Source organism: Magnolia sinica, chromosome 3 (assembly GCF_029962835.1).
Source record: "Magnolia sinica isolate HGM2019 chromosome 3, MsV1, whole genome shotgun sequence".
NCBI classification, from domain to species: Eukaryota; Viridiplantae; Streptophyta; class Magnoliopsida; order Magnoliales; family Magnoliaceae; genus Magnolia; species Magnolia sinica.
In genome coordinates, this window is record NC_080575.1 from 103,129,120 (window position 1) to 103,155,634 (window position 26,515).

The 26,515-nt window shown below is 38.5% G+C and overlaps 1 long non-coding RNA gene across 1 annotated transcript; it reads right to left on the reverse strand.

The window, feature by feature from the left end:
* Nucleotides 1–16,070: 16,070 nt before the first annotated feature.
* LOC131238668 (uncharacterized) lies at nucleotides 16,071–17,477 on the reverse strand. Its single transcript, XR_009168011.1, has 3 exons — nucleotides 17,339–17,477; nucleotides 17,262–17,286; nucleotides 16,071–16,344 (listed from the first exon to the last, which is right to left on the reverse strand). It is a non-coding gene; the product is annotated as an uncharacterized LOC131238668 (long non-coding RNA).
* Nucleotides 17,478–26,515: the final 9,038 nt, after the last annotated feature.

Here is a 26,515-nt window from a genome sequence, read left to right on the forward strand (position 1 = left end):
ATGACCTTAGATTGACCTTAGGGCATGTCATTTTGTATACATAATTCAAACTGAATCTTTTTATATGAATTTGGTCTGTTCTAAGACTAGTCCTGGACCTTGTATGACTAGTCCTAGCACTGGTTCGACCAATCTAAGAAATTCCACGACCAATCCTAAGTTGTTGTAATTTTTCAAAATTTTTTAGTTATTCTACGACCAGTCCTGGAGACTGTTCGACCAGTCGTAGGAATGGTCACGACTCGTCCTTCGATCAGTCCTAGATCTACGACTCGAACTACAGCAACCAATCTTAGTTTCCTATGACCAGTCCTGGGTCAGATACGACCGGTCGTAGGTGGTCTAAGACCAGTCGTAGAAATCCTAAGACTAGTCGTAAAACATTTTTTTAAGATCGAGCTCAAAAATTCAAAATGCCGTTGGTTCTACGACCAGTCGAAGGTTTCCCAAGACCAGTCGTAGACGAGATTTTTGCATCTATAAATTGAACACGAATTTTAGAGATTGATAACTCAATTCAAGAAAATTTAAGGCTTCACTCTGAGATAAGTTTGTGTTCATTTTAAGCTATATTGTGCATATTTAATATTCTCTTTTGTTAGCTTTTCTTATTAGATTTTGTTCCTATATTCCAATCTTAGTTGAAAAGAGGAATTGTTGTATTCCATCTTCTTGGAATCAAAATCAAATAGAGTTACGCCTAATTTAGTTTAATTTAAAATCAATTAGAACCTACAACCATTTTAAAGTGAGTATTGGACATTGAACTTCTATATTCGAACTTTTACTCCGATTGGTTCTACCGGGCTGCTACAGAAGGAGAAATCCAGGTATTTTACATTTGTGTAAATCTTCATTCTTTTTTGTTTTCTTTTGAGATTTGCCAGAAAAATCTTATTGTGTTGGTTATCTGATGAGAGCTAGAAAACTCAGAAAGTGAGTTTTTGGATTGTGTAAGCCCAAGTTAAAAAGACACAATTGTGAAGGTTTTAGGTGAACCTGTAAAACCTATTTTGATAATGAACGCTAATATCCCATGTGTGAGGATATTAGGAGTGGAGTAGTTATATGGCTGTTGCTGAACAGTTGGTGTACACACAGGCGAACCACTATAATTCTTTGTGTCTTGTGGTTTGAATGTATATTTAATTTCCATATCTTTTATCATTCAGATTTGTGGGATGTATATGTGGATGTGAATGTTGTAATATTTACATTTCAAGCATTGTGAGAATGTTGTAATAGTTTAGAATTTATTTCTTGCTATTTCCTTTATTTCTTTTTAGTTTGAGTTTTTGATATTCAATTTATTCTAGTAAGGTTGTCCTGCCATAAACCTTTGGTTTTTATAGTGCAAGGTTATCCTTAGAACAAAATTGGTATCAATTTCGTTATTTGAGTTTACTTTACATTTCCATATTGTGAATTGTTTAAAGTGCTATCTGAAATGGCCAAGCTTATATGTCTTAGAGGGGGGGTGAATAGGACTATGTCAAATTTAAAATAAATACAGCGGAAATAAAGAAAGTGAGATAGCCAAATAAATAAATTAATACACAAGCTGAATGTAATCTCAAAATATTGATCGTTTTAAGGACAACCGTGCACCATAAAAATGGCAGGGCAACCTTACTAGAACAATTAGAGAAACTGAAGCTCAAATTAATAAAGAGACAGCAAGGAATAAATTACAGAAATATAAATCTAAACTATTACAACATTCCCCACTAAGCTTTGAAATAAAATGATTACAATCATTTACATCCATGTATATATCCCACAAATGAATAATGAAACATGAAACATAAATCACACAGCCACAAAACACAAGGGATTATAATGGTTCACCTGTGTGTACATTAACTGTTAATAAACAGCCACATAGCGCTACTCCACTCCTAATATCCTCACACAGGAGATATCAGCGTTCACTATCAAAGATAGGTTTTCCAGGTTCACCCAAAACCTTCATAATTATGTTTTTCTCGGTGGGCTTACACAATTAAAAAAAACCCCTCTTCTTAGTTTTCCTGGCTCTCCTCAGATAACCAATATAATGAGATTTTTCTAGCAAATCCCAAAAGAAAATCAAATGAAAGTAAATTGCATAAACATAAAAATACCTGACTTTCTCCTTCGTTGTAGCAGCCCAGAAGAACCAAGTCGGAGTAGAGATTTGAATGTCAAAGTTCAATGTCCAATACTCACTTTATAATGGTTCTAGGTTCTAATAGATTTTAAATTAAACCAAATGGGGTGTAGCTCTATTTGATTTTGATTCCAAGAAGATGGAATACAGCAATTCCTCTTTTCAAATAAGATTGGAATATAAGAACAAAATCAAATAAGAAAAGTTAAAGAAAGAGAATATTAAATATGCACACTTAGCTTAAAATGGAGCACAGACTTATCTCTCAGAAGGCCTAATTATATTAGCTTGAATTTTATATTTTATTCTGAGATTCGTGCTCTATTTATAGGTGAACAAATCACGTCTTCGACTGGTCTAAAGAACTCTATGACTGGTTGTAGAACCAACAGATATTTGAAAATTCGGGCGCGATAAGATCTGGCGGTTTCACGACTAGTCGTAGGTGGTCTACGATTGGTCGTAGCTCTCCTTCGACTGGTCGTAGGTTTCTCACGACTAGTCGAAGCTAGCCGAATATTAACACTGTACTTTGAGTCGTAGATCTACGACTGGTCGAAGAAACAGTCGACACTGTTCATACGACTAGTCGAAGAAACCCTAAGACTAGTCGAAGCCTAATAGAAAATTTTTGAATTTTGCAACAAACTTACAACTGATCTAGGAAATTCTTAGACAGGTCAAAGCAGTGCTAGGACTAGTCGAACAAGGTCCAGGACTAGTCTTAGAACAGCTTAAACTCACTTATATAAAACATATGAATTATGTATCCAGAATGACCTACTCTAAAGGTCAACCTAAGGTTAGTCATACCTCAATAGTGAAGTAAGGACATTGAAAATAGGAGACGAGTGACCTTTGAAAGTAGTGAATCTTGAAGTCTTGATGTAGCTCAAACTTGAAAGCTTCTTGAAATCTTGAGTTGTGAATAGTGCTTGTCAATCAAAGCTGATCTTGAGTAGAGCTTTGTTCTTCACATATACAAGCTTCATAATAGTGTCTTTGGCACCACAAATTTGACAACAAAAAGGGCTATAAATTATAGCACTTACAATCTCCCCCTTTGTCAAATTAGTGACAAAACATACTTCCAAGATATGTTACAGAATATCTAATTAAAGAATCATGCAGCAGTTGTTATATCATGCACCAGTTATTACCAACTGGCATACTAACATGATCCTGCAAACCTGTAAATCAATATTCAACATAACATACAGTCACTACTGCACATACTCCCCTTGAGTAACATACATCAAAAACACAATGCTACTCCCTCCTTATAACATAATCATTAGACACATCACATCCATATCCATTCTCCCCCTTTTTGTCACAATAGGACAAAGGAAGCACAAAATAGATGGCTGAGGAGAAATAAGTAAAGAGATATATGAGTGAAAACAAGACAAAATATGAGTAACCAGCATAAACAACTCACATAATCCATAAACTGAGCTAAGTCAAAGATACTTACAATCTCAAAACCAGTTAAGCTAGTTCAAGAGTAATAAAGTTATAACAGACTAGTAAACTTAAAAGAACTAATCTGAACCAAATGAAGGAGCAGGGATGGAAGGATCAAGTTGATGCATGCCCTTGTTCAAGTGCCTAAGATATTTGCGCATATACTTGAATTGTAAATCATGGGCAACAGACATATTTTCTATCTTAACATTCATATTCTCAACCTTATCTTCTAATGCACGCAGACGTGCATCAAACTCAGAATGCTCATAATCTGGATCAGTTACAGAGTTAGATTCAAGTTCGTTAAAAATATCATCCATGTTAATATCGGCAGGAGGATGATCACTAGCTTCTTCTTCATGTTCAGCTTCAGTATTACCAACACCAGCACCTTGACCAGGAAGGAAATCAAGTTTCATCTTATTGATATTGGAATTGTTAAATATCAGATGATGGATAGGGGCCTCTCCAACCGGCATATCGACTAGCATATGTGTAGCCAACACATTCATCAAATAACCAAAAGGAATGTCACTATGACCTGGATGAAGTCGAAACTGAATAATGGAGTGACAAATTAAGGATGGTAGACAAACATGAGTATCGCTGGCAACAGCATGAAGAACATGAACCATGAAGGAAGTCAATTCAGATTTATTACCCGATCGAGAATACAAGTTAGACACAAAGATTTTGTGAAGAACTCTGTATTTGGGTAACAGATACTTTGAGGGAAGCGCATTCCCTTTATGTGTCTATTAAACATCTAAATTGCATAAATCTTTAGTGAGCATACGGTTTTCAGATACTGAGGGTTTTTCAGATAAGGTATGGATAGGAATGCACTCATCATTCACAGAAATTTCCATAAGAGCTTAAATCAAATGACGATCAACGTCAAATGGTCCTTCTCTTATGACTATCTTAAAAGATTTTCTAGTAGAACGGTCAAAGCAAATCCCGCCGGATTTTTCAAATATCTGTTAGAGCTTCGACTAGTCGTAGAGCACTCTAGACCAGTCGAAGACCTGATCTTTTCACTTATAAATAGTGCACGAATCTCAGAAGAAATCATCGATTTAATTATAGTATTCAAGCCAATCTTCGTCGAACTTCTGAGAGATAATTCTGCGCTCCATCTAAGCTAAGTGTGCTTATTTAATATCTTCTTTCCTTAGCTTTATTTTAATTGATTTTGTTTCTTATAATCCAATCTGATTTGATAAAGAGGAATTGTTATTCCCTTTCTTTGGAATCAAAATCAATTAAGGCAAGCCCTATTTGGTTTAATTTAAAATCTATTAGAATTAGAACCATTGTAATCGAGTACTGGACATTGAACTTGGACATTCAATCATCTACTCTGACTTGGTTCTACCGAGCTGCTACAACGAAGAAGATATTCAGGTATTTTACATATTGTAAATTCCTTTCTATTATTTTGGTTTCTTTCAAGATTTGCCAAAAAAATCTTGTTATATTGGTTATCTGAGGAAAGCCAGGAAAACTCAGAAGTGGGGGTTTTTTTAATTGTGTAAGCCCACATACAAAGACACAATTGTAAGGGTTTTGGGTGAACCTGGGAAAACCTATCTTTAATGAACGCTAATATCCCCTGTGTGAGGATATTAGGAGTGGAGTAGCTTTTTGTGTGGCTATTGGATAACAGTTGGTGAACACACAGGCGAACCACTATAAACCCTTGTATTGTGGTTGATTGTTTTACTCTTCTAATTTTTATTCTTTTTGTGGGATGTATGTATGGTGGTGAATGTTGTAATTATTTCAAGCTTTGTGAGAATGTTGTAATAGCTTAGAATTTACTTTCTGCTATTCCTTTATAAGCTTGTTTTTCAATTTCATTTGAAAGTTGTTCCAGCAAGGTTGCCCTGCCATTTTTATGGTGTATGGCTGTCCCTAGAACAATACATCTTTAATTACAAGTTATTTCAATTCAGTTCATATTTGTTTTTGTATTCCTCTTCGATTTGAGACTTGATACAAAGACCTTTCTAGAAATAAGGTTGTCCTACCATAAACTCTGTTTTGGTGTAAGGTTGTCCTTAGAATAACGTTTGTATCAACCTCTCAAGATCTGAATCTTGAGGTTGTTTTTCTTTCCTGCATTATTATTTAATTTGGCTATCATTTTCTTTATTATTCCGCTGTTATAAGTTTTTATTTGGCATTGTCCTATTCACCCACAATCAAGGACATATATCATGGCCTTTTCAAGTGGTATCAAAGCCTAATAGCTCCATTTTAATTCTTGGATTTAATTCCTGAGCTAACGATTTAAGCAAGTCAGATGTCAAAATTTGAAAGCCTTTCGGTCACTAGGCCTCCACCCTTTGATGGCTCCAACTATGCTTATTGGAAAGCCAGAATGAGGATCTTCCTCAAATCAATGGATGAAAATGTGTGGCAAGCCACAGTGACTGAATGGAATCCTCCTATCATGGAAGTTATTGGGGTTGATGGTTCAAAGTCTATGAAAACCACACCATATTACCAATGGACCACCCTTCAGAAAAGTGAGAGTAGTGCAAATGCTAAAGCACTAAATGCAATTACTTGCGCACTATCACCGGATGAGTTCAAAAGAATCATCTCTTGTGATACTGCAAAGCAAGCTTGGGATATATTAGAAATGACACACGAGGGTACTACAATTGTCAAAAAATCTAAAGTCCAACTCCTCACAACCAGATTTGAAGAAATTCATATGGAGGAAAATGAGATGTTTATGGACTTTTACACTAGATTGAATGACATTGTAAACTCAATGTGGGGTCTTGGCGATAAAATTCCAGAAAGTAAAGTATGTGCAAAAATATTACGGTCACTTCCTGAACGGTTCAATTCTAAAGTAACCGCAATCCAGGAACTTCGTGATACGGATAATATGAGGGTTGAAGAACTAGTTGGTTCTCTACAAACCTACGAGTTAAACTTTAAAGCTCCTAAAGGTAAATCTATCGCTCTAAAATCTTCTAAATGTAGTTCAGAAGAAAATTCTGATTCAGAAGATGACATGACTCTTTTAGCTAAAAAATTTTACAAAATTTTCAAAAGCAAGAAAAGAGTTGATTTTCAAAAATCAAATGACAAAAAGAAGTTTAGACCCAAATCTCGAAAATCTTTGAAAGATAGTCAATGTTACAACTGTCTAGAATATGGGCACTTAGCAAATAGATGTCCTAAAAGGGACAAACCCAAGAAGAAGGGTATGTTGGCTACATGGGATGGATCATCTGATTCTGAAGGTTCTTCTGAATCAGAAGATTCTGAAACCAAGTCGGGCAATGAGGTCAAAGCTCTTATGACTCTAGCCAAATTCACATTTTCAGATAATGACTCTACAAGTGAAGAAAATCTGAATAGTGAATGTGAAAATGAAGATGATCTTCAAGATGCTTACAATGCCCTATATAAGGAAAGTTGTAAAATTGCTGTCAAACTTAAACTTCAAAAAGTAAAGTTTTCTAAACTCAAAAATTGTTTTGAATCGCTTGTTTTAGAAAAATCACAAATTTCAGATTGTTTTGAAAAATCAAAATGCGATTTGGAATTCAAAAACTCTCAAATTGTTGATTTAAAATTTGAAATTGAGAATCTTAAAACTGAAGTATCTTCTCTTCTGAGTTTAAAGGACACATGGAAATATGCCCAAGGTGATCCAAAGTTAGAAAAACTTTTATCCGGATCAAGAAAATGTGGCGATCGATCCGGGTTGGGCTATGATAAAAATCAACCTCCTAAACAAAAGTATACTCCTCCTATGCTTGTTAAAGGAGAGTCCTCAAACTCAAAAGGGAAAAATACTTATCAAGATTTTTCTAAAAATTCAAAAACTTTTCAAAAACCTAGAAACAGCCATGTCAACTTTAATCAGAATCGAAATCCACTAGCTGAAAAGATAGTTGATTTACTCAAGGAGCTATTAAAATCTAACTCTATAGGTCATTCCTACAAATATACACAAAAGAAGACCAACTATGTTCCTAAACCCAAAAGTTATGAAATGGGTTCCTAAAGTCACACGCTTGGTTGCTCACACCGCTTTCAAAGCAACAAGTCATTCAAAGTGGTACCTAGGCAGGTGGATGCTCCAGGCATATGACAGGTGACAAAGCTTTATTCACCATCTGAAAGATATGACTGATGGGTCGATCACATTTGGTGATGGTAGCAATGCAAGATAATAGGCCAAGGTAGCGGTTCAACTTTTTAATCTTCCTGTGTTTAAAAATGTTTTATACGTTGAAGGTCTAAAGCACAACTTGCTTAGTATATCACAAATATGTGATAATAACCATAATGTTCGGTTTTCTAATCAAAGCTGTGAGATATTAAATAATAAGGGTTCTGTAATATTAACTGGACGTAGAACGTCTGAAAATTGCTATATTATTGAATCCAGCTCATCTAATCAAACATGTTACATGGTCCATACAGACGAGACTGATTTATGGCACAAACGTCTTGGACATGTACATTATCGAAATTTATATCGATTGAGCAAACGAGAACTTGTAAGAGGTTAACCCAAACTTGAAATTAGATAAAATATGTGGTGAGTGCCGGATAGGCAAACAAACAAAGAACTCACACAAAAGGTGAATTCAAATACCACATCAAGACCACTCGAACTTCTCCACATGGACTGGTAGGACCTACCGAGACGGAAAGTCGTGGTGGTAAAAGTACATCTTGGTAATAGTCGATGACTTTACGATTCACTTGGGTAGTCTTCTTAAGGGATAAATCTGAAACCCTTGAAGAAGTAAGGAAAGTTCTCAAAAGGATTCAAACTGAAAAATCTTCTCAAATCAGTAAAATTCGTAGTGATCATGGATCTGAATTTGAGAATAGCAATTTTGAGAAGTTCTGTACTGACCAAGGAATATTACATGAATTCTCTGCTCCCAAAACTCCACAACAAAATGGAATTGTAGAAAGGAAGAATAGGGTGCTTCAAGAAATGGCTAATGTCATGTTGAATAGCATGAAGCTCTCTAAAAATCTTTGGGCTGAAGCAGTCAACACAGCTTGCTATATTATTAACCGAGTCTACACTAGAAAAGATAATAATAAAACGGCTTACGAATTATGGTTCAATAAATAGCCTACTGTTAAATACTTTCGAGTTTTTGGCAGCAAGTGCTATATTTTACGTGATCGTGAAAATTTGGGAAAGTTCGATACGAAGAGTGATGAAGGTATTTTTCTAGGATACTCTTTAAACAGTCGAGCTTATAGGGTCCTGAACAAAAGGACTGGTGTGATTCAAGAATCCATTAATGTTGTCATTGATGATCATTTAAACACACCAACTTCTAATTCAGATAATGATGAAGTACTAATCATTGATAAACCTGATACTTCATCAAATCAAACTGATTCTGAGTTGAGGACTGTTAAAGATCATCCAACCACATAAATTCTTGGAAACCCTCTCACTGGTGTTCGCACCCGTAGATAACTTGAGGATATATGTAATTATGTATGTTTTACATCCCAAATTGAACCATCTAACGTAAAAGAAACGCTTACTGATGAGAACTGGATTGTTGCGATGCAAGATGAACTCAACCAATTCATAAGAAATGATGTTTGGTATCTCGTACCAAGACCTAAAGATAAACACATCATTGGAACAAAATGGATTTTCAAAAATAAGTCTTACGAATGTAGAAATATAATTAGAAACAAGGCTAGACTGGTGGTACAAGGTTATACTCAAATTGAAGGGATTGATTTCGATGAAACCTTTGCACCAGTAGCACGTCTTGAATCTATCAGACTATTTATATCCATTGCATGTTTTAAAAAGATAAAGATCTATCAGATGGATGTAAAAAGTGCTTTTCTAAATGGCGATTTACATGAAGAAGTCTATGTTGAACAGCCAATGGGATTTGAAGATTCCAAAAATATTGATCATGTATATCGGCTTAAAAAGGCACTTTATGGATTAAAACAAGCACCTAGGGCATGGTATGAGAAACTAACGAAATTTCTTTTAACTCATAATTTTCAAATGGGATCTGTTGATAAAACTCTGTTTGTTAAAAAATAAAATGATCATATCTTAATGGTACAGATTTATGTTGATGATATCATTTATGGATCAACTTGTACTGACTTGACTACTGAGTTTGCAGATTTGATGAAATCACAGTTTGAAATGAGCATGGTTGGGGAATTGACTTATTTCCTTGGATTGCAAGTAAAGCAACAACCTGAAGGAATATTCATTTCTCAATCTAAGTATGCCTTGAATCTAATCAAAAGATTTGGATTTGAGAATGGCAAGAATTTTGATACTCCTATGAGTACTATCTGAAACTATCAAAAGACTCTAATGGTAAAAATGTTGACTCAAAACTTTATCGGAGTATGATTGGTAGTTTGTTATATTTAAGTACGAAGACCCGATATTTCTCTAAGTGTTGGTATTTGCGCAAGATATCAATCGATCCAAAAGAATCTCACTTGATTCCTGTCCAGCGAATTATTAGATATGTCACAAATATTGTAAATCTTGGTCTCTGGTATCCTCATGAAACCAATGTCCAATTAGTGGGTACTCGGATCTTGGTAGGTAATCTAGATGATGAGAAAATCAACCGTGGTGGTTGTTTTTACATTGGAAATTGTCTAGTTTCTGGTTTAGTAAGAAACAAAATTCTATATCACTTTCAACAGTTGAAGTTGAGTATCATAGCTGGTAATGCATGTACACGCTTGTTTGGATGCAAAGAATGCTAAGTGATTATGGAATTAAACAGATTCTATGTTATTACATTGTGATAATTCGAGTGCGATAAATATTTCAAAAATCCTATTACATTCTCGTACTAAGCATATTGACATTAGATTTCATTATATAAGGGAATTAGTAGAAGAAAAAGTTATATCTCTAGAATATATTCCTACTGAAGATCAACGTGCTGATATTTTCACAAAACCTCTTGATAAAAGCAGGTTCAAAAAGATGAAATTTGATCTTGGCATGTGCATTTTAAACTGATAATTTATGCCTTCTTGTATATTATTGTATATATTTGCTAGACTAAATTTCAATTTTTGTGTATATTGCAAGATATTGAATTTTTTTGGGGTTTGTATGACCAGTCGTGAGTATACACGACCAGTCGTACTACGACCGGTCGTAGATACCCACGACCAGTCGTGGAGCACGGATTTCACTTCATATTGGGGATTTTTCACTTTCTTCCTCATTTCATCTTTCTTCTCCTTGGAACCGAACTTCGACTCGTCGAACCCATCCTTCAAGTTCTTCAAGGTTAGTGTTCCAAATCCGTTTTTTTTTTTTTTTTTGCATATTTGTGTCAAGATTGCTTCCTTTTCTCTCTTGAAGCTTTCTATCTTGAAAATCATTGAGATTTGGGGTTGAGATTTTGAAAAATCTGTTTTGAGCAAACCCTCTTCTCAATCCTTTGCAACTTCTTTATTCCTTTAAATCCTTGTTGCAAATGGCTTCTAGAGGTAAGAAAACTACTTCACGTGGTCCTTCTTCTTCCTCCAGATCTACCCCTTTATCTAAACGTCATCTTCTTGTTCCCAATGATGATCCATCATTTGTTAAGGACATTAGATCTCGTAAGGTTATCGTTGAACATCCTGTTGATGTCAATCATATTGCTCCATTTGACATCCTTCCTATGCTTGAGGCTGTAGGTTGGACTAACTTATTGCATTGGGGTGGGCCTGCATACCGGTCCATTGCCCAATCCATGTTTTCATGTATTAGTGCATTTTCACAGGATAATTTAACTTTTCAAATTTCTACTAGAGAAGGGCCATTTGACGTTGATCGTCATTTAATTTCAGCCCTTATGGAAATTCCTGTGAATGATGAGGGTATTCCAATTCATAATTTAAGCGATAAACCCTCAATGGCTGAAAAACGCATGCTCACTAGAGACTTGTGTAATATGGATGTTCAATGGACTCAAAAGGGAATGCGCTCCCCATGAGGTATTTGTTACCCAAATACGAAATTCTTCACAGAATCTTTGTGTCTAATCTGTATCCCCGATCGGGTAATAAATCGATTTAACTTCATTTATGGTTCATGTTATCCATGCTATCTCAAATGGTACTCGAGTTTGTTTGCCTTCCTTAATCTGTCATTTCATTCTTGATTTCGACTCCATCCTGGTCATAGTGACATTCCATTTGCATACTTTATGATGTATTGGCTACTCATATGTTAGTCGATATGCTGTTGATGAAGCACCAATCCATCATCGATCTTCAACAATACAAATATTAATAAGATGAAGTTGGATCCATCCCGAACAAGGTGGTGGTGTTGATGGTGGTCCTGAAGAAGCTGGTGTTGATATTAATATGGATGATATTTTTGAGGAACTGGATTCTGACTCTGCTAATGATCCAGATTTTGTACCATCCGATGTTGATGCACGTCTGAGTGCATTAGAAGGTAGAGTTGAGGATATAAATGTTAAGTTGGAAAACATGTCTGTTGCTCATGATTTGCAATTCAAGTATATGCGCAAATATCTTAGGCGCTTAAACAAAGGCATGCACCAACTTGATTCTTCTATTCCTGCTCCATCTTCAAGTTCTAATTCTGACTAGTTTCTATGAGACTTTTGGTATGTAATAACTTTATTTCTTTGCTCTTGTTTGATTGAGTTTGAGTTGGATTTTATGCTGGATATTTGTTCTTAATGTAATATTTATGCTGGATATATGTGATGCTATCTTGAGTATCTCTATGACTCTTTAGCTATACTCTATTTCCTCCTCATGTTTACTCTCATTCCTTTATTTAGTTCTCCTTTGTCATATTATGACAAAAAGGGGGAGAATGGTTTGTTCTTAATGTGATTGTGAGAGGAGTAGCATTGGTTATGTTACTCAGGGGGAGTGGGGTGTCAAGGAGAATATATGTTTGATCTTGAGTATATGATCTTGTTGAATGAAACTGGTTGAATGTTGAATATTGAATATTGATTTGCAGGTATTAACCAGTTGTTTTACTTTTTATCATGGTTATGTGTTTTGTCACTAATTTGACAAAGGGGGAGATTGTAAGTGCTATAGTTTCTATCCCTGTTTGTTGTCAAATTTGTAGTGCTAAAATCACTATTATACTCTGTTATATATAACGTGCATAAGTGAAGCTCTCTCATAAACAAGCTAAGCTCACAACAAGTAAAGCTCAAGATCTTGAATGAAAGAACTGCTCACAAGACTCAAGCTGAAAAGAAAGTACAACTCAAGACTCAAGTTGAAAGTCAAGCTGAACTCAAGACTCAAGTTGAAAGTCAAGCTGAACTCAAGACTCAAGCTGAAACTCAAGCCACTTTCATGATTGAGCTACTTCAAGGTTTAGTCTACATCAAGACTTCAAGGCTCATTCTTCATGGTCTCTTGTTTCAATGTCCATACTTCATGATTGAGGTTTGTTTGACCATAGGATGACCTTAGAAGTAGGTCATTTCGGATACATAAGTCGAATGTTATTTTACATGTGATTGGTCTGTTCTTCGACCAGTCTTAGGTCTGCTTCGACTAGTCCTAGACTTGCTTCGACCAGTCTAAGAAAATCCTCGAACAGTCGTAAGTTTGTTACAAATTTCGGATAAAATCTGTTAGCCTTCGACTAGTCCTGGAATGCATTCGACCGATCGTAGGAAGCAGTGTTTACGCATCTTCGACGATCGTAGAATCTACGACTCGAAGTCAAGCGAACCTTTAGGTTCTTCGACCGATCGAAGGAAACCTACGACCGGTCGTAGGTGACCTACGACGATCGTAGGAGGGCTATGACGATCGTAGAGCGGTCAAAGCAAATCCCAGGATTTTTAAATATACAGTTAGAGCTTCGACTAGTCGTAGAGCACTCTAGACAAGTAGAAGACCGATCTTTTCACTTATAAATAGTGCACGAATCTCGGAAGAAATCATCGATTTAATTATAGTATTCAAGCCAATCTTCGTCGAACTTCGAGAGATAATTCGCTCCATCTAAGCTAAGTGTGCTTATTTAATATCTTCTTTCCTTAGCTTTATTTTAATTGATTTTGTTTCTTATATTCCAATCGATTTGATAAAGAGGAATTGTTATTCCCTTTCTTTGGAATCAAAATCAATTAAGGCAAGCCCTATTTGGTTTAATTTAAAATCTATTAGAATTAGAACCATTGTAATCGAGTCTTGGACATTGAACTTGGACATTCAATCATCTACTCGACTTAGTTCTACGCTGCTACAACGAAGAAGATATTCGGTATTTTACATATTGTAAATTCCTTTCTATTATTTTGGTTTCTTTCAAGATTTGCGGAAAAATCTTGTTATATTGGTTATCCGAGGAAAGCCAGGAAAACTCAGAAGTGGAGTTTTTAATTGTGTAATCCCACATACAAAGACAAAATTGTAAGGGTTTTGGGTTAACAAGGGAAAACCTATCTTTAGTGAACGCTAATATCCCCTGTGTGAGGATATTAGGAGTGGAGTAGCTTTTTGTGTGGCTGTTGGATAACAGTTGGTGAACACACAGGCGAACCACTATAAACCCTTGTGTTGTGGTTGATTGTTTTACTCTTTTAATTTTTATTCTTTTTGTGGGATGTATGTATGGTGGTGAATGTTGTAATTATTTCAAGCTTTGTGAGAATGTTGTAATAGCTTAGAATTTACTTTCTGCTATTCCTTTATAAGCTTGTTTTTCAATTTCATTTGAAAGTTGTTCCAGCAAGGTTGCCCTGCCATTTTTATGGTGTATGGCTGTCCCTAGAACAATACATCTTTAATTACAAGTTATTTCAATTCAGTTCATATTTGTTTTTGTATTCCTCTTCGATTTGAGACTTGATACAAAGACCTTTCTAGAAATAAGGTTGTCCTACCATAAACTCTGTTTTTGGTGTAAGGTTGTCCTTAGAATAACGTTTGTATCAACCTCTCAAGATCTGAATCTTGAGGTTGTTTTTCTTTCCTGCATTATTATTTAATTTGGCTATCATTTTCTTTATTATTCTGCTGTTATAAGTTTTTATTTGGCATTGTCCTATTCACCCCCCCTCTAGGACATATAGCTTGGCCTTTTCAAACCTATGACCTAAAACCTAAATGTATTCTCAAATCCCTAAGGGCCCGTTTGGCCGGTCGGATTGGAAGGGATTGGACGGTATTGGAAGGGGTTGGAAGTCAAATCCCAGGATTGGCCAGGGGTGCCAAACAGAGTCGGTGATCTTATCCCAATCCCATGGATCTTAAGACAATCCACTGGCAACACCATCATTACTTTTAAATCCCATTCAATCCACCCTAATCCTTTCAAATTTGCCTGGGACGTGTTTGGTTTGAGGGATTGGAAGGGATGAGAAGGTTTAATCCCAGGATTGGCCGGGCGCGCCAAACAGACTGTATATAGCAATCCAGGGATATAGCAATCCCATGGATCTCCAGACAATCCACTGACAACACCATAATTACCTAGAAATCCATGCCATCCACCCTAATACCATTCAATCCCTCCCAATCCACCCGGCCAAACGGGCCCTAAACCTAAACCTACACCTAATCCTAATCTCAACACCCTAACCTAAACCTAAACCTAAACTTGAAAATCCAAACCTAAACCCGATCCTAAACCCGAACCCGATTTCCTTAACCTAAACCTTTACCTATTCTCAATTCCCTAAACCTATAGCTTATAACCTAAACCTAAACCTAAACCTTAACCTAAACCTAAACCTAAACCTATAACCTTAACCTAAACTAAAACTTATGACCTAAAACCTAAATGTATTCTCAAATCACTAAACCTAAACCTACACCTAATCCTAATCTCAACTCCCTAACCTAAACCTAAACCTAAACTTGAAAACCCAAACCTAAACCTGATCCCGAACCCGATTTCCGAAACCTCAACCTGAACCTATTCTCAAATCCCTAAACCTAAACCAACACTTAATCCTAATCTCAACTCCCTAACCTAAACCTAAACCTAACTTGAAAACCCAAACCTAAACCCGATCTTGAACCCAAACCCGATTTCCTAAACCTAAACCTTTACCTATTATCAATTCCCTAAACCTTAACCTATAACCAAACCTAAACTTAAACCTATAACCTACACTTATAACCTAAACCTATAACCTATAACCTAAACCTAAGCCTAAAACCTAAACCTATGACCTAAAACCTAAATGTATTCTCAAATCTCTAAACCTAAACCTATACCTAATCCTAATCTCAACTCCCAAACCTAAACCTAAACCTAAACTTGAAAACTTAAACCTAAACCTATAACCTACACTTATAACCTAAACCTAAATCTATAACCTACACTTATAACCTAAACCTATGACCTCAAACCTAAATGTATTCTCAAATCCCTAAACCTAAACCTACACCTAATCCTTATCTCAACTCCCTAACCTAAACCTAAACCTATAACCTATACTTATAACCTAAACCTAAACTTATAACCTAAACCTAAGCCTAAAACCTAAACCTATGACCTAAAACCTAAATGTATTCTCAAATCTCTAAACCTAAACCTACACCTAATCCTAATCTCAACTCCCTAACCTAAACCTAAACTTAAACTTGAAAACCCAAACCTAAACCCGAACCCGATTTCCTAAACCTAAACCTTAACCTATTCTCAATTCCCTAAACCTATAGCTTATAACCTAAACCTAAACCTTAACCTAAACCTAAACTTAAACCTATAACCTTAACCTAAACCAAAATCTATGACCTAAAACCTAAATGTATTCTCAAATCTCTAAACCAAAACCCACACCTAATCCTAATCTCAACTCCCTAACCTAAACCTAAACCTAAACTTGAAAACCCAAACCTAAACCCCGATCCCGAACCCGAACCCGATTTCCTAAACCTAAACCTTAACCTATTCTCAAATCCCTAAACATAAACCTACACCTAATCTTAATCTAAACTCCCTACCTAAACTTAAACCTAAACTTGAAAACCCAAACCTAAACCCGATCCCGAACCCGAACCTGATTTCCTAAACCTAAACCTTAACCTATTCTCAAATCCCTAAACCTAAACCTACACCTAATTCTAATCTCAACTCTAACCTAAACCTAAACCTAACTTGAAAACCCAAACCTAAACCCAATCCCTAACCCGAACCCGATTTCCTAAACCTAAACCTTAACCTATTCTTGATTCCCTAAACCTTAACCTATAACCTAACTTAAACTTAAACCTATAATCTACACTTATAACCTAAACCTAAACCTAAGCCTAAAACCTAAACCTATGACCTAAAACCTAAATGTATTCTCAAATTCCTAAACCTAAACCTACACCTAATCCTAATCTCAACTCCTTAACCTAAACCTAAACCTAAACTTGAAAACCCAAACCTAAACCCGATCCCGAACTCGAACCCGATTTCCTAAACCTAAACCTTAACGTATTTTCAATTCCATAAACCTTAACCTATAACCTAACCTAAACCTAAACTTATAACCTACACTTATAACCTAAACCTAAACTTGAAAACCCAAACCTAAACCCGATCCCAAACCCGAACCCAATTTCTTAAACCTAAACCTTAACCTATTCTCAATTCCTTAAACCTATAGCTTATAACCTAAACCTAAACCTATAACCTTAACCTAAACCAAAACCTATGACCTAAAACCTAAATGTATTCTCAAATCTCTAAACCTAAACCAAAACCTATGACCTAAAACCTAAATGTATTCTCAAATCTCTAAACCTAAACCTACACCTAATCCTAATCTCAACTCCCTAACCTAAACCTAAACCTAAACTTGAAAACCTAAACCTAAACCCGATCCCGAACCCGAAGCCAATTTCGTAAACCTAAACCTTAATCTATTCTCAATTCCCTAAACCTAGACCTATAACCTAACCTAAACCTAAACCTATAACCTACTCTTATAACCTAAACCTAAACCTATAACCTAAATGTATTCTCAAATCCTTAAACCTAAACCTACACCTAATCCTAATCTCAACTCCCTAACCTAAACTTAAACCTAAACTTGAAAACCCAAACCTAAATCTGATCCCGAACCCGAACCCGTTTTCCTAAACCTAAACCTTAACCTATTCTCAATTCCCTAAAGCTATAACCTATATACTATAACCTATAACCTAAACCTAAACCTTAACTTAAACCTATAACCTAAACCTTTAACCTAAACCTAAACCAAAACCCTATAACCTATACCAAAACCTATAACCTATAACCTAAACTTACAACCTATAAACTAACCTTAACCTAAACCTAAAACCTAAACCTAAACCTAAAACCTAGGCTCGATGAAGGAGGTGGATCCAAGCATGTGTTTGAGCAGCAAAATTCTTCATTTTAATCAACGGCTTCTCATTCGGCTTTTTCCAAGCCTCAAAGTCTCCGATAGGGAGACCCCCTTTCTCCCTTCCTATTCGTGGTTGTCTCAAAGGCGATGAGCAAAATGTTAAAAAGGGGCCAAGTCTTGGATCTTGCCTTGGGTCTCTTTAAAGGATTATAGGTGGAAAATGTCGACTTCAAGATTTCCCAACGTCAATTCACAAATGACAATCATCTTCTGCAGAGCTATCGAGTCCATGGTGGAAAACTTGCGTAAAATCATGAGGTGCTTCGAGGCAATGTTAGGTTTGAAAGTCAATATCTCTAACGAGATGTTAGAGATTCTCTTGATTCACCTATCTGAGGCAAAAGCTTCTAGGTTGGCTGAAGTCTTCAGTCTCTAATCCCTAAACCTAGACCTACACCTAATCTTAATCTCAACTCGCTAACCTAAACCTAAACCTAAACTTGAAAACCCAAACCTAAACCTGAACCTGAACCTAATTGTTGTAATAATGTAGCCCAATCAAATGGCAACAAATAAGAATGTATCCCTTTTAACACATGCCCCTTTTTACAAAGCTTTAATTTTTGTTGTTGTTTTTATTAACTTGAATTGAAACACTTTTTTGCATTATTTACTTGCATTAGTTTTATTTTAATGATCAATTTTATTTTAAAAAAGTGTACCCACTTTTTTGGATGAAAAAAAAAACGAATGAAGTTTCTGCAATTCTTGATGATTCTGAATTATAATGTTTTGTTGGTTGAATATTTTTCTAGATATTAGGCGGCGTGCAGGGACGCTGTACTAAGCGGGCAGGGCTAGTGCCACGGTGGGAAAGGCGTCGTTAAGGCGAATTAGATGAAAGGCACAAAAAGAAAATTGTTGCTGATTTTTTTCCTTATTTTTTTATAATGTTAAACTTATATGTATTTATGCGTGGATGAATGTAATGTGGATAAGATTGTTTATCTTTGGATAAATGTAGTTTATGTTTGGATGGATTTACGTAGTTTGGGTTTAGATGGATGTGAATGTGAATATGATGAAATATATTATATAACAGGTGTATATTAGGAAGATTTGCAACAGGTGTAACAAGTGTATATTCAAATATGAGACGGTCGAAGACCGTCGTTTTCAAGGTCATAAGAGACGGTTCATAGTAGTCCTTTTTAAGGACGATCTATGACCGTCCTTTTCAGGCTCATAAGAGACGGTCCATGACCGTCCTTTTCAGGTTCATAAGAGACGGTTCATAGCAGTCCTTTTGAAGGACAGTCCATGACCGTCATTTTATGGTTCATCAGAGACTGCCTATAACAATCTTTTTTACTGACGGTCATGGACTGTCCTTTTCATGGACGGTCCTAGACTGTCCTTTTAAGCTTCATGAGAGACCGTCTTCTGTCTACCTTTAGAGACGGTCCATGACAATCCTTCTTTAGAGACGGTCCACAACCATCCATCTTTAGAGATGGTTTATGGCCGTCCTTTAAGTAATACGACTCCTCAAAATATGACGGCCCTTGCAACAGTCCAAGACCGTCCTTTATGGTCTTTTAAGATGGTTTTCGACCGTCCTTTTTTCGCTGTTTTGGCGTAGTATTAAACGACTACCATTGAAGTCCCTTGGGACCTTATAATCAGAATGAATGGGAAATAAATGTTATGGCAGGCCTTGAGGATTTTAATAGTGGGAATCATTATCACCACTTAAATTTGGGCATGGCCCATGAGATGTGGCCCACTTACCTTAATTATGGCCCATGTTATGAGGGCCATTATAATGTATACAAGGCCCACTGGTGTGGCCCACTTGACGAATATAAGGCCCATGTAACCAGGCCCATCCTGATGTAGTTGTGGCCTATTCGTTGGGGCCCATCTTGATATTTACAATACCCATGTATATGAGGCCCATTATAATGTGATTTCCACCATGGTTTATGTGTTGACCTTTATAGCGGCAGTGCCCTGGGGGCAATGTTGGTTTGATGTCCACATTGTAAGGATGATGTTGGTTAAATGTTTGCATTGTCACTCTCTCCCTAGGGCCCATTAATAGGCCCATACCTGTAATGTGTAGGCCGTCTAGGCCCATCTTCGTTTTGATCAGAACCCATCACCACATAACATGCTTAGTATAGATTCATGATCATACGCATCATATGTATGCCTGATGTGAGGATTGATTGATTATTACACATGCCTTCGGATAGATGGTTTATGGACTCCCTGATAGGCGGAGTTGCCCTACATGAGCGCGCAGTACGCGCAAGATTGTTGCATGTCAGATGATATGATTAATGCACTTGCATTTGTGTGATTGTGCTCATTGTATGCCCTAGTGACATCAGGGCCATAGCCTCCACAGACACATCGTGGGTGGCTGGATTGGATACTGAAAATATTTAGTTCTAGCATACAGGCGCCATAGATGTCCGTGGGTGAAAATCTCTAAATCCGATGGTACTAGAGGATGACTCCAACGTCGAGACCGAGTGGATATATGAGCGCACGAGGGTCAAATACCAGGAGGCCGCGTCTCCCACTGTCGTGGTCAGTTGAAAAGGGGTGTGGCCTTACTCGCCCGAGGGTAGGGGGCAATACTAGGTTGAGTTTGATCAGCTCGTGAATGGGTCCACTATCGACGTGCCGGATAGGTATTGGCAGACTATTGGCTAGGCGGATAGTGAGGTTTCTTACGCTCACTTAGACTGTGCGGCTAGGAGAGCGACAGTGCCATTTGGCCCCAGTGATTATCCAGAATGAGAACTGTACTGATATATGTTGAGGATTGACATGCTTGAGTTGCATCTCGCATCGCATGGCCGTGTTATAGCCGATAGTATTCATATCTTGCACCGCATAGCCTTGGTATGGCTGGTTGCATTCATGTACTCATCGCCATGATTCCGCATTACTCTGACCTTGTATTCTAAGCACGCTTATATTGCGCACATACTTACACCACCCTCTAAGCTTTGTATAAGCTTATGCACGATTGATGCATGCAGGTGACGCCGGGATGCAGTCGCAGCCATAGTCTCGCCGTAGTTGGAACGTGCAGCCGAGCTTCTGGAGTTTTGTTACTTTCGTTACATTGTATTTTCCTTTCATACACACTGTATTCAAAAGTTTTTTATTATAGTGGATTTTGTGATGGTGTTCTTGTGGTTATTGTTCGTGGGTTATGCTTTTGGTTATGCTCATTATGAATTAGACTGATGACTATAAATTCTCCTTGTAATATCCCAGGATAAGAACCTGGTAAATGGGTGTCGGGAACTGAGAATGGGGTTCTATGGAGGCTGTCGGTGCCGGATTCAGCGATCGAAAATTTTGTGAGCCCGGTTTCCGAGTTCGGGGCGTGACAGGCCATGTAGGCGAGAACATCCCATGGATGGTAAGTCCCATGAATAATTCACCACTAACAAAAAAAAAAAACCTCCAAGTTGAGGGTCTATTCTTAACACAACTAATCTTGGTACACCCTAAGTGTGGACTCTCATACATAGGTGGAGATTCCCCTATTTAATGTAGAGATTTTAATTCCATGAGCATCTTGCAAGCAATTCAATAATACGTGGGGATGTGTAGATATAACATAGCAGCTATGTGTTGTTAATAAATTTTGAATCATCATAAAGGACTATGAAATCAAGGCATAAACTAATAGTTAAAGCAAAGCTCAAAATGTGGGTTTAACGATCATCGCATGTGAACACAATTTGAGTTGCTAATAAAATCTAACATGTAGAGTTTAGTAATTAATTCACATAATCATGGTTTGCAAATTCTCAATCATGGGTTAATGTAAGGCAATTAACATGATTTGATACTTTAGTATAATAGATCCAAGTCCTAAGCTATTAATCATAATCTAAATGGAAAACCATTCTTGGACTAACTTGAAGATGGAAAAATTAAGGGGAAATGTCATCACCTTGTTAGCCAAGCATCCCGGTTATAGAGGTAAGTAGCGCAGTGGTATAGGAAACCCAACCTCTTGTTATCTAGTCGTTGCATTCAAATTTTAATGCTAGGCCTGTGACGTTTGAGCAAGTCAAGACCAATGATCATACATTTGAGATTTCCGATTCACTTTTAAATAAGGGAATCCTACTGACCTTACCTTGAGTTCGGAACGCGTAGCTGGCCAAATCAGCTAGACACCCTGGCCCATATGGATGTGCCTAGTTGATCCCAAGTCAGAATTGAAATGGTAGCCACACATTATTAAAGTTTGGTTGGTATGACTGATTTAAGCTTGGCTATGGGCTTACCTTGCTAGTCACGACCATGAAAGAGGTGAGCTTGCCCGAGCTTGTCTTAGCAGCGGTTGTATACAGCCCAACAGCCCTGTTTAAGCGTCAACCTGCACGAGCTAATTCTGTCAGCTAGAATCACCTTGCACAAGGTGAGTCGATCCAAGAACTAGGTTAACCCGTCGTGTTTAGGTGGTTACCTGATGGCAATGGGTTCGGACCGTTGTTCAGCACCTGAGCTTGGAGAGAAACGTGGCTGTGATAGGTTCCACAATCTGCACCTTGGTTCTAGCAAGCAAGGCCCGAGTCAAACTCGGTTTAGCCCAATAGCCAGCCAGCTCCCTGTCTCCTCTACCGTCTCCTTCTTTCCCTTCCTTTCACCCCTCTTCCCGGACGATCAAAGACCCCGCAACAGCTATCAGGTCAACGTGGGACGCAACAGACTTGTTTCAATCTGATGACGGAGGACGATGGATCATCAAAGTCCAGCCCCCTCCTGATGGTGCGTTGGGATGAGACTGAAACGGTGCTACTGATTGTAGTTACTGCTGTGATGAGGTGAGTTATCTATTTGGGTTCGGTCAGGGACTTTAACTTGGTTGAAGGGCAGCGAGAGACGGCATGGGGTTTTGGAGCTCAACTTGGACGACACCAGTCAGTCCAACCTTCGAGTTAGGATGGTGGAACCAACCTAACTGGCCTCACCTACGTGGGCAGCGAGTCCTGACTCGACTCGATTCGAGCTATAGGATCAACTTGATGCAGGCAGATCACGTTGACTCGGCACGGTCCACTGAGTCGACTGGTGCGGTGTGGCACAATGTTCACTCTCCTTCTATTCTCTCCTATCCTCTTCACTCTCTCCCTCTATTTCTTTTCCCCCTTGTTGTGATGTCTCTGGTCTACATTGACCCAACTAAACCTAAGTTGGACGGGTTAACTCAGTGCAGTGTGGCACCGATCCAGCACTTGAACGAGCCCACTCTCTCCCTCTATTTTCTCCTGTCCTCTCTCTCTCTCTCTCTCTCTCTCTCTCTCTCTCTCTCTCTCTCCCTTCTATTTTATCTCTAGCTTTGGTGAGGATCCCGAGGTGAACGGGTCCTATTTATAGACATGAGGCGTGCTCAAACGGTCTATCCAACAGTTATGATCTGGTGGCTGCATTCACGTATTTTCCCTTGGTTTTCGTATGCATGGGATCTATCCATCACGAGGGATGGATTTCTACTGTTGTGGCCCACCGAAAAAGCATCGTTTTACCTACAATGGGGCGCACACCATCATAGTGGGTTTTCAATTTAACGAGGAAGATGATGTGGCTGTTAATGGTTGATTTTCATCTATGGCCTAACCAGGTGATCTGGTCCATTTGAATGGGTTGGATGAGACTGTTGATCATTACAGGGCCCACCTTTCCCAGCAATCATCGCAGTTTCATCCATCTCGCGAGTTTTTCCCTCCTCCGACATTTTCTTGCGAGAAGGGAAGCTTCTAGCTTCAGAGCTATTACTGCCCTAGAGGGGATGGCTGAGATTTGCCTACGAGGTTCAAGGAGCAACTCGGATCGTGCCAGCTGGACTTTCCCGAACTGGGAATGTCTCCCACGCCTTTCCTTTCCATAGTCGAGTGTCTGCCCATTTTTTAAGCTGAAGGGAACGCTGAGATATGCCCTCTGTGGACGGCAGAGATCGAAGGGATGCCCTTGCCTCGAATTGCTGAAGTGGCAGCCACCCAACTCTCTCCGTTGAAGGGAGATCTACACATGCCACCGTCTAGTTTCTGTGTGGTTATATGGGTTTGCCCGGCTGACGTGGGTCTGGTCGGATCTGCTGTCTGGTTAAGATGGACGGTCCCGGTCATGATGGTGGGCCTTAGTTTGGGTGGACGAGCATCGTCCAGTTCAAATCTTGGGTTGGCGGGAAAATGGGAGAGAAATTCTCTCTTTTTGCAATTCTATTAGGTCAAACGCTAGCCGTGTTCGGTGTGCGGTGGGTGCACGTCTCCAGTGCACACGCGCTATGAATGTGGGGCCTGTCGTGAGGTTTGTGGAAGATTTATTCCGATCATCTCCTTTGAGGCCACTATCAGGGCCCTTAGTGGAAGGTTAGCCATATCTAAGGCTCAGGTGGGCCGCACTATGCGATCCCTGACTCTATATAGTAGAGTTCTAACAATCCCATGGCTGGATTGGTTTAAAACTGTCATTCCACGGCCACACGGGACCCTAAGTGATAGGGGTTAGTTAGTTAGATATTTACTAGCTCCTTTGGGATGGTCGTAATTGTATTAGTTCTTGTCACTTTATGATCAGATGATCAATCTATTGGTGAAGGTTATTCTAAACCTGAGGTGGTTAGTTAGGATTTATCCTTGTGGCTAGTGCATGGTCCCGTTTAGCTCTTAGGGGACTTTAGTGACTTGTCTAGGCATTGTTGGGCGGTTTCAACAGGTGGTAGGAGGTTGTTGAGGGTCAAATATTGCATATTATCTCCCATTTATTACTTAGTTTTATGAACTTGATAATATTTAATGTTCTATTTTACTCATGTTTGTGTTGAAAGGTGAATTTAAGAGCTTGGATTAAAAAGGGTACTAAAAGTATGGATTTGATGCTCAAGAATTGTGAGACTCGTATTCTAGCCCGTACTGTTCCATCGACTTCCGCGGTCCTCCCAGTCGAATTTCGGTGACATGCGACGAGTAGATAGTATTTACGCGCGACCTTGAGTTTCATCCTGTAATTCCGAGTCAGCTTGACCTAAGACCTATGTCATTGCGACCGCATCGTCGCTGCGGTTCCAACGCCGCGTCTCATACGGCAATCTGAGTTGTACATCAAAGGATATACGTCGCGCTCTATTTAGACCATTGATTGTATTTTGGTGGGGCCCACCTATCATAATGACACTTTTCCCAAGGCTAGGGTGACATCACCCTAAGCCATCCATAATTTCTAGTCAAAGCAATAATGACCCTAGCCATAATTACTCCCTTTTCCCCAAAACACTTATTACCTAGCTAAGAGAGAGAGAGAGCTATCATCATTACTCTCTCTCCTTCATCTCTCTCTTCCCCTTTTCATTCTCCAATTCCACCATTGTAGCAAGACCTTGGACGTCCCAAGCTCTCCAAGATTTCCAGCCCTTTCTCACCTTAGATCCCCCATATCCTGCCATCAAAAAACTAATCTCTACCGTTGAAGGAGCCCCATTGGAGCTTTGGAGCATTAGGGAGGAATAAGGAAGGTGGGTGCTTCTCCTTCTCTCTTTCTTTTATTTTTATTTTTTATTATTTTCTTTATGTTGCTGATGCAGTGTGGCCCACCTTGATGGTGATCCATGTTGTCCATGTGGGACCCACCTAGAATGAGTTTTATTCACACCGTCCAGCGTCCCTGGATGTTGGACGTGTAGTGAGGGGTGACCGATGCACGTTTGGACGTGCCATGTGAAGACAAAATATCAGTTTGGTTTGAAGCTTTTGGGTGGGGCTCATGCAGGCCCCACCTTGAAGTATGTGTGTAATCCACTCCGTCCATTCCATTCCCCAACTCATTTTAGGTGTCGAGTCAAAATATGAGCCCAATCCGATTTCCTGACGGGCCATACCATAGAAAACAGTATTGTTGCTGTTGAAAACCCACCTTGATGTGCTACTTACCAAAACATATTGGATATTAGACTCTTTTGGACGGTATCGAGCCATGGAATCCAACGGATGGAATGGATTCACCTAATGCGGGCCCCACAGGGGAAAAACCTCAGAAAAATTCTGTTTTTTCAAAAAAATAAAAATAAATGACCAAGAGGCAGTAGGTGCTGCTGCTGGCGCCAGAGGACGCTGCACAGCATCCCGCTGCGCTCCTGCGTTAGGCTTGAATGACAGGGACATGGGTCCCACTTGTAGGCCCCACCATGATGTGTGTTGTTCATCAACACCATGAATTTGTTCGGCCCCCTTTGGGATAGTGGGCTCTCCCAAAAATCAGCCATATTTGCAACTCAGTTGGCCTACATCACAGGAAACAGTGTAATTGAACGTCTCCCATTAAAACCCTTTTTTTTGGGTAACAGAAGTTTTGGATCTACGGGAAATTTGTTTTTCCCCTTGATTCAGGTCTCTGTGACCTCATGAACAGATCGGATGGAGAATAAACGTTATGGTGGTCCCCACGTGGGACCCACCTTTTTGGAAGTGAATTGGCTGATGTACTTGCACAGCTAAATAGCTGTTGTACTGGCGTCATTAAG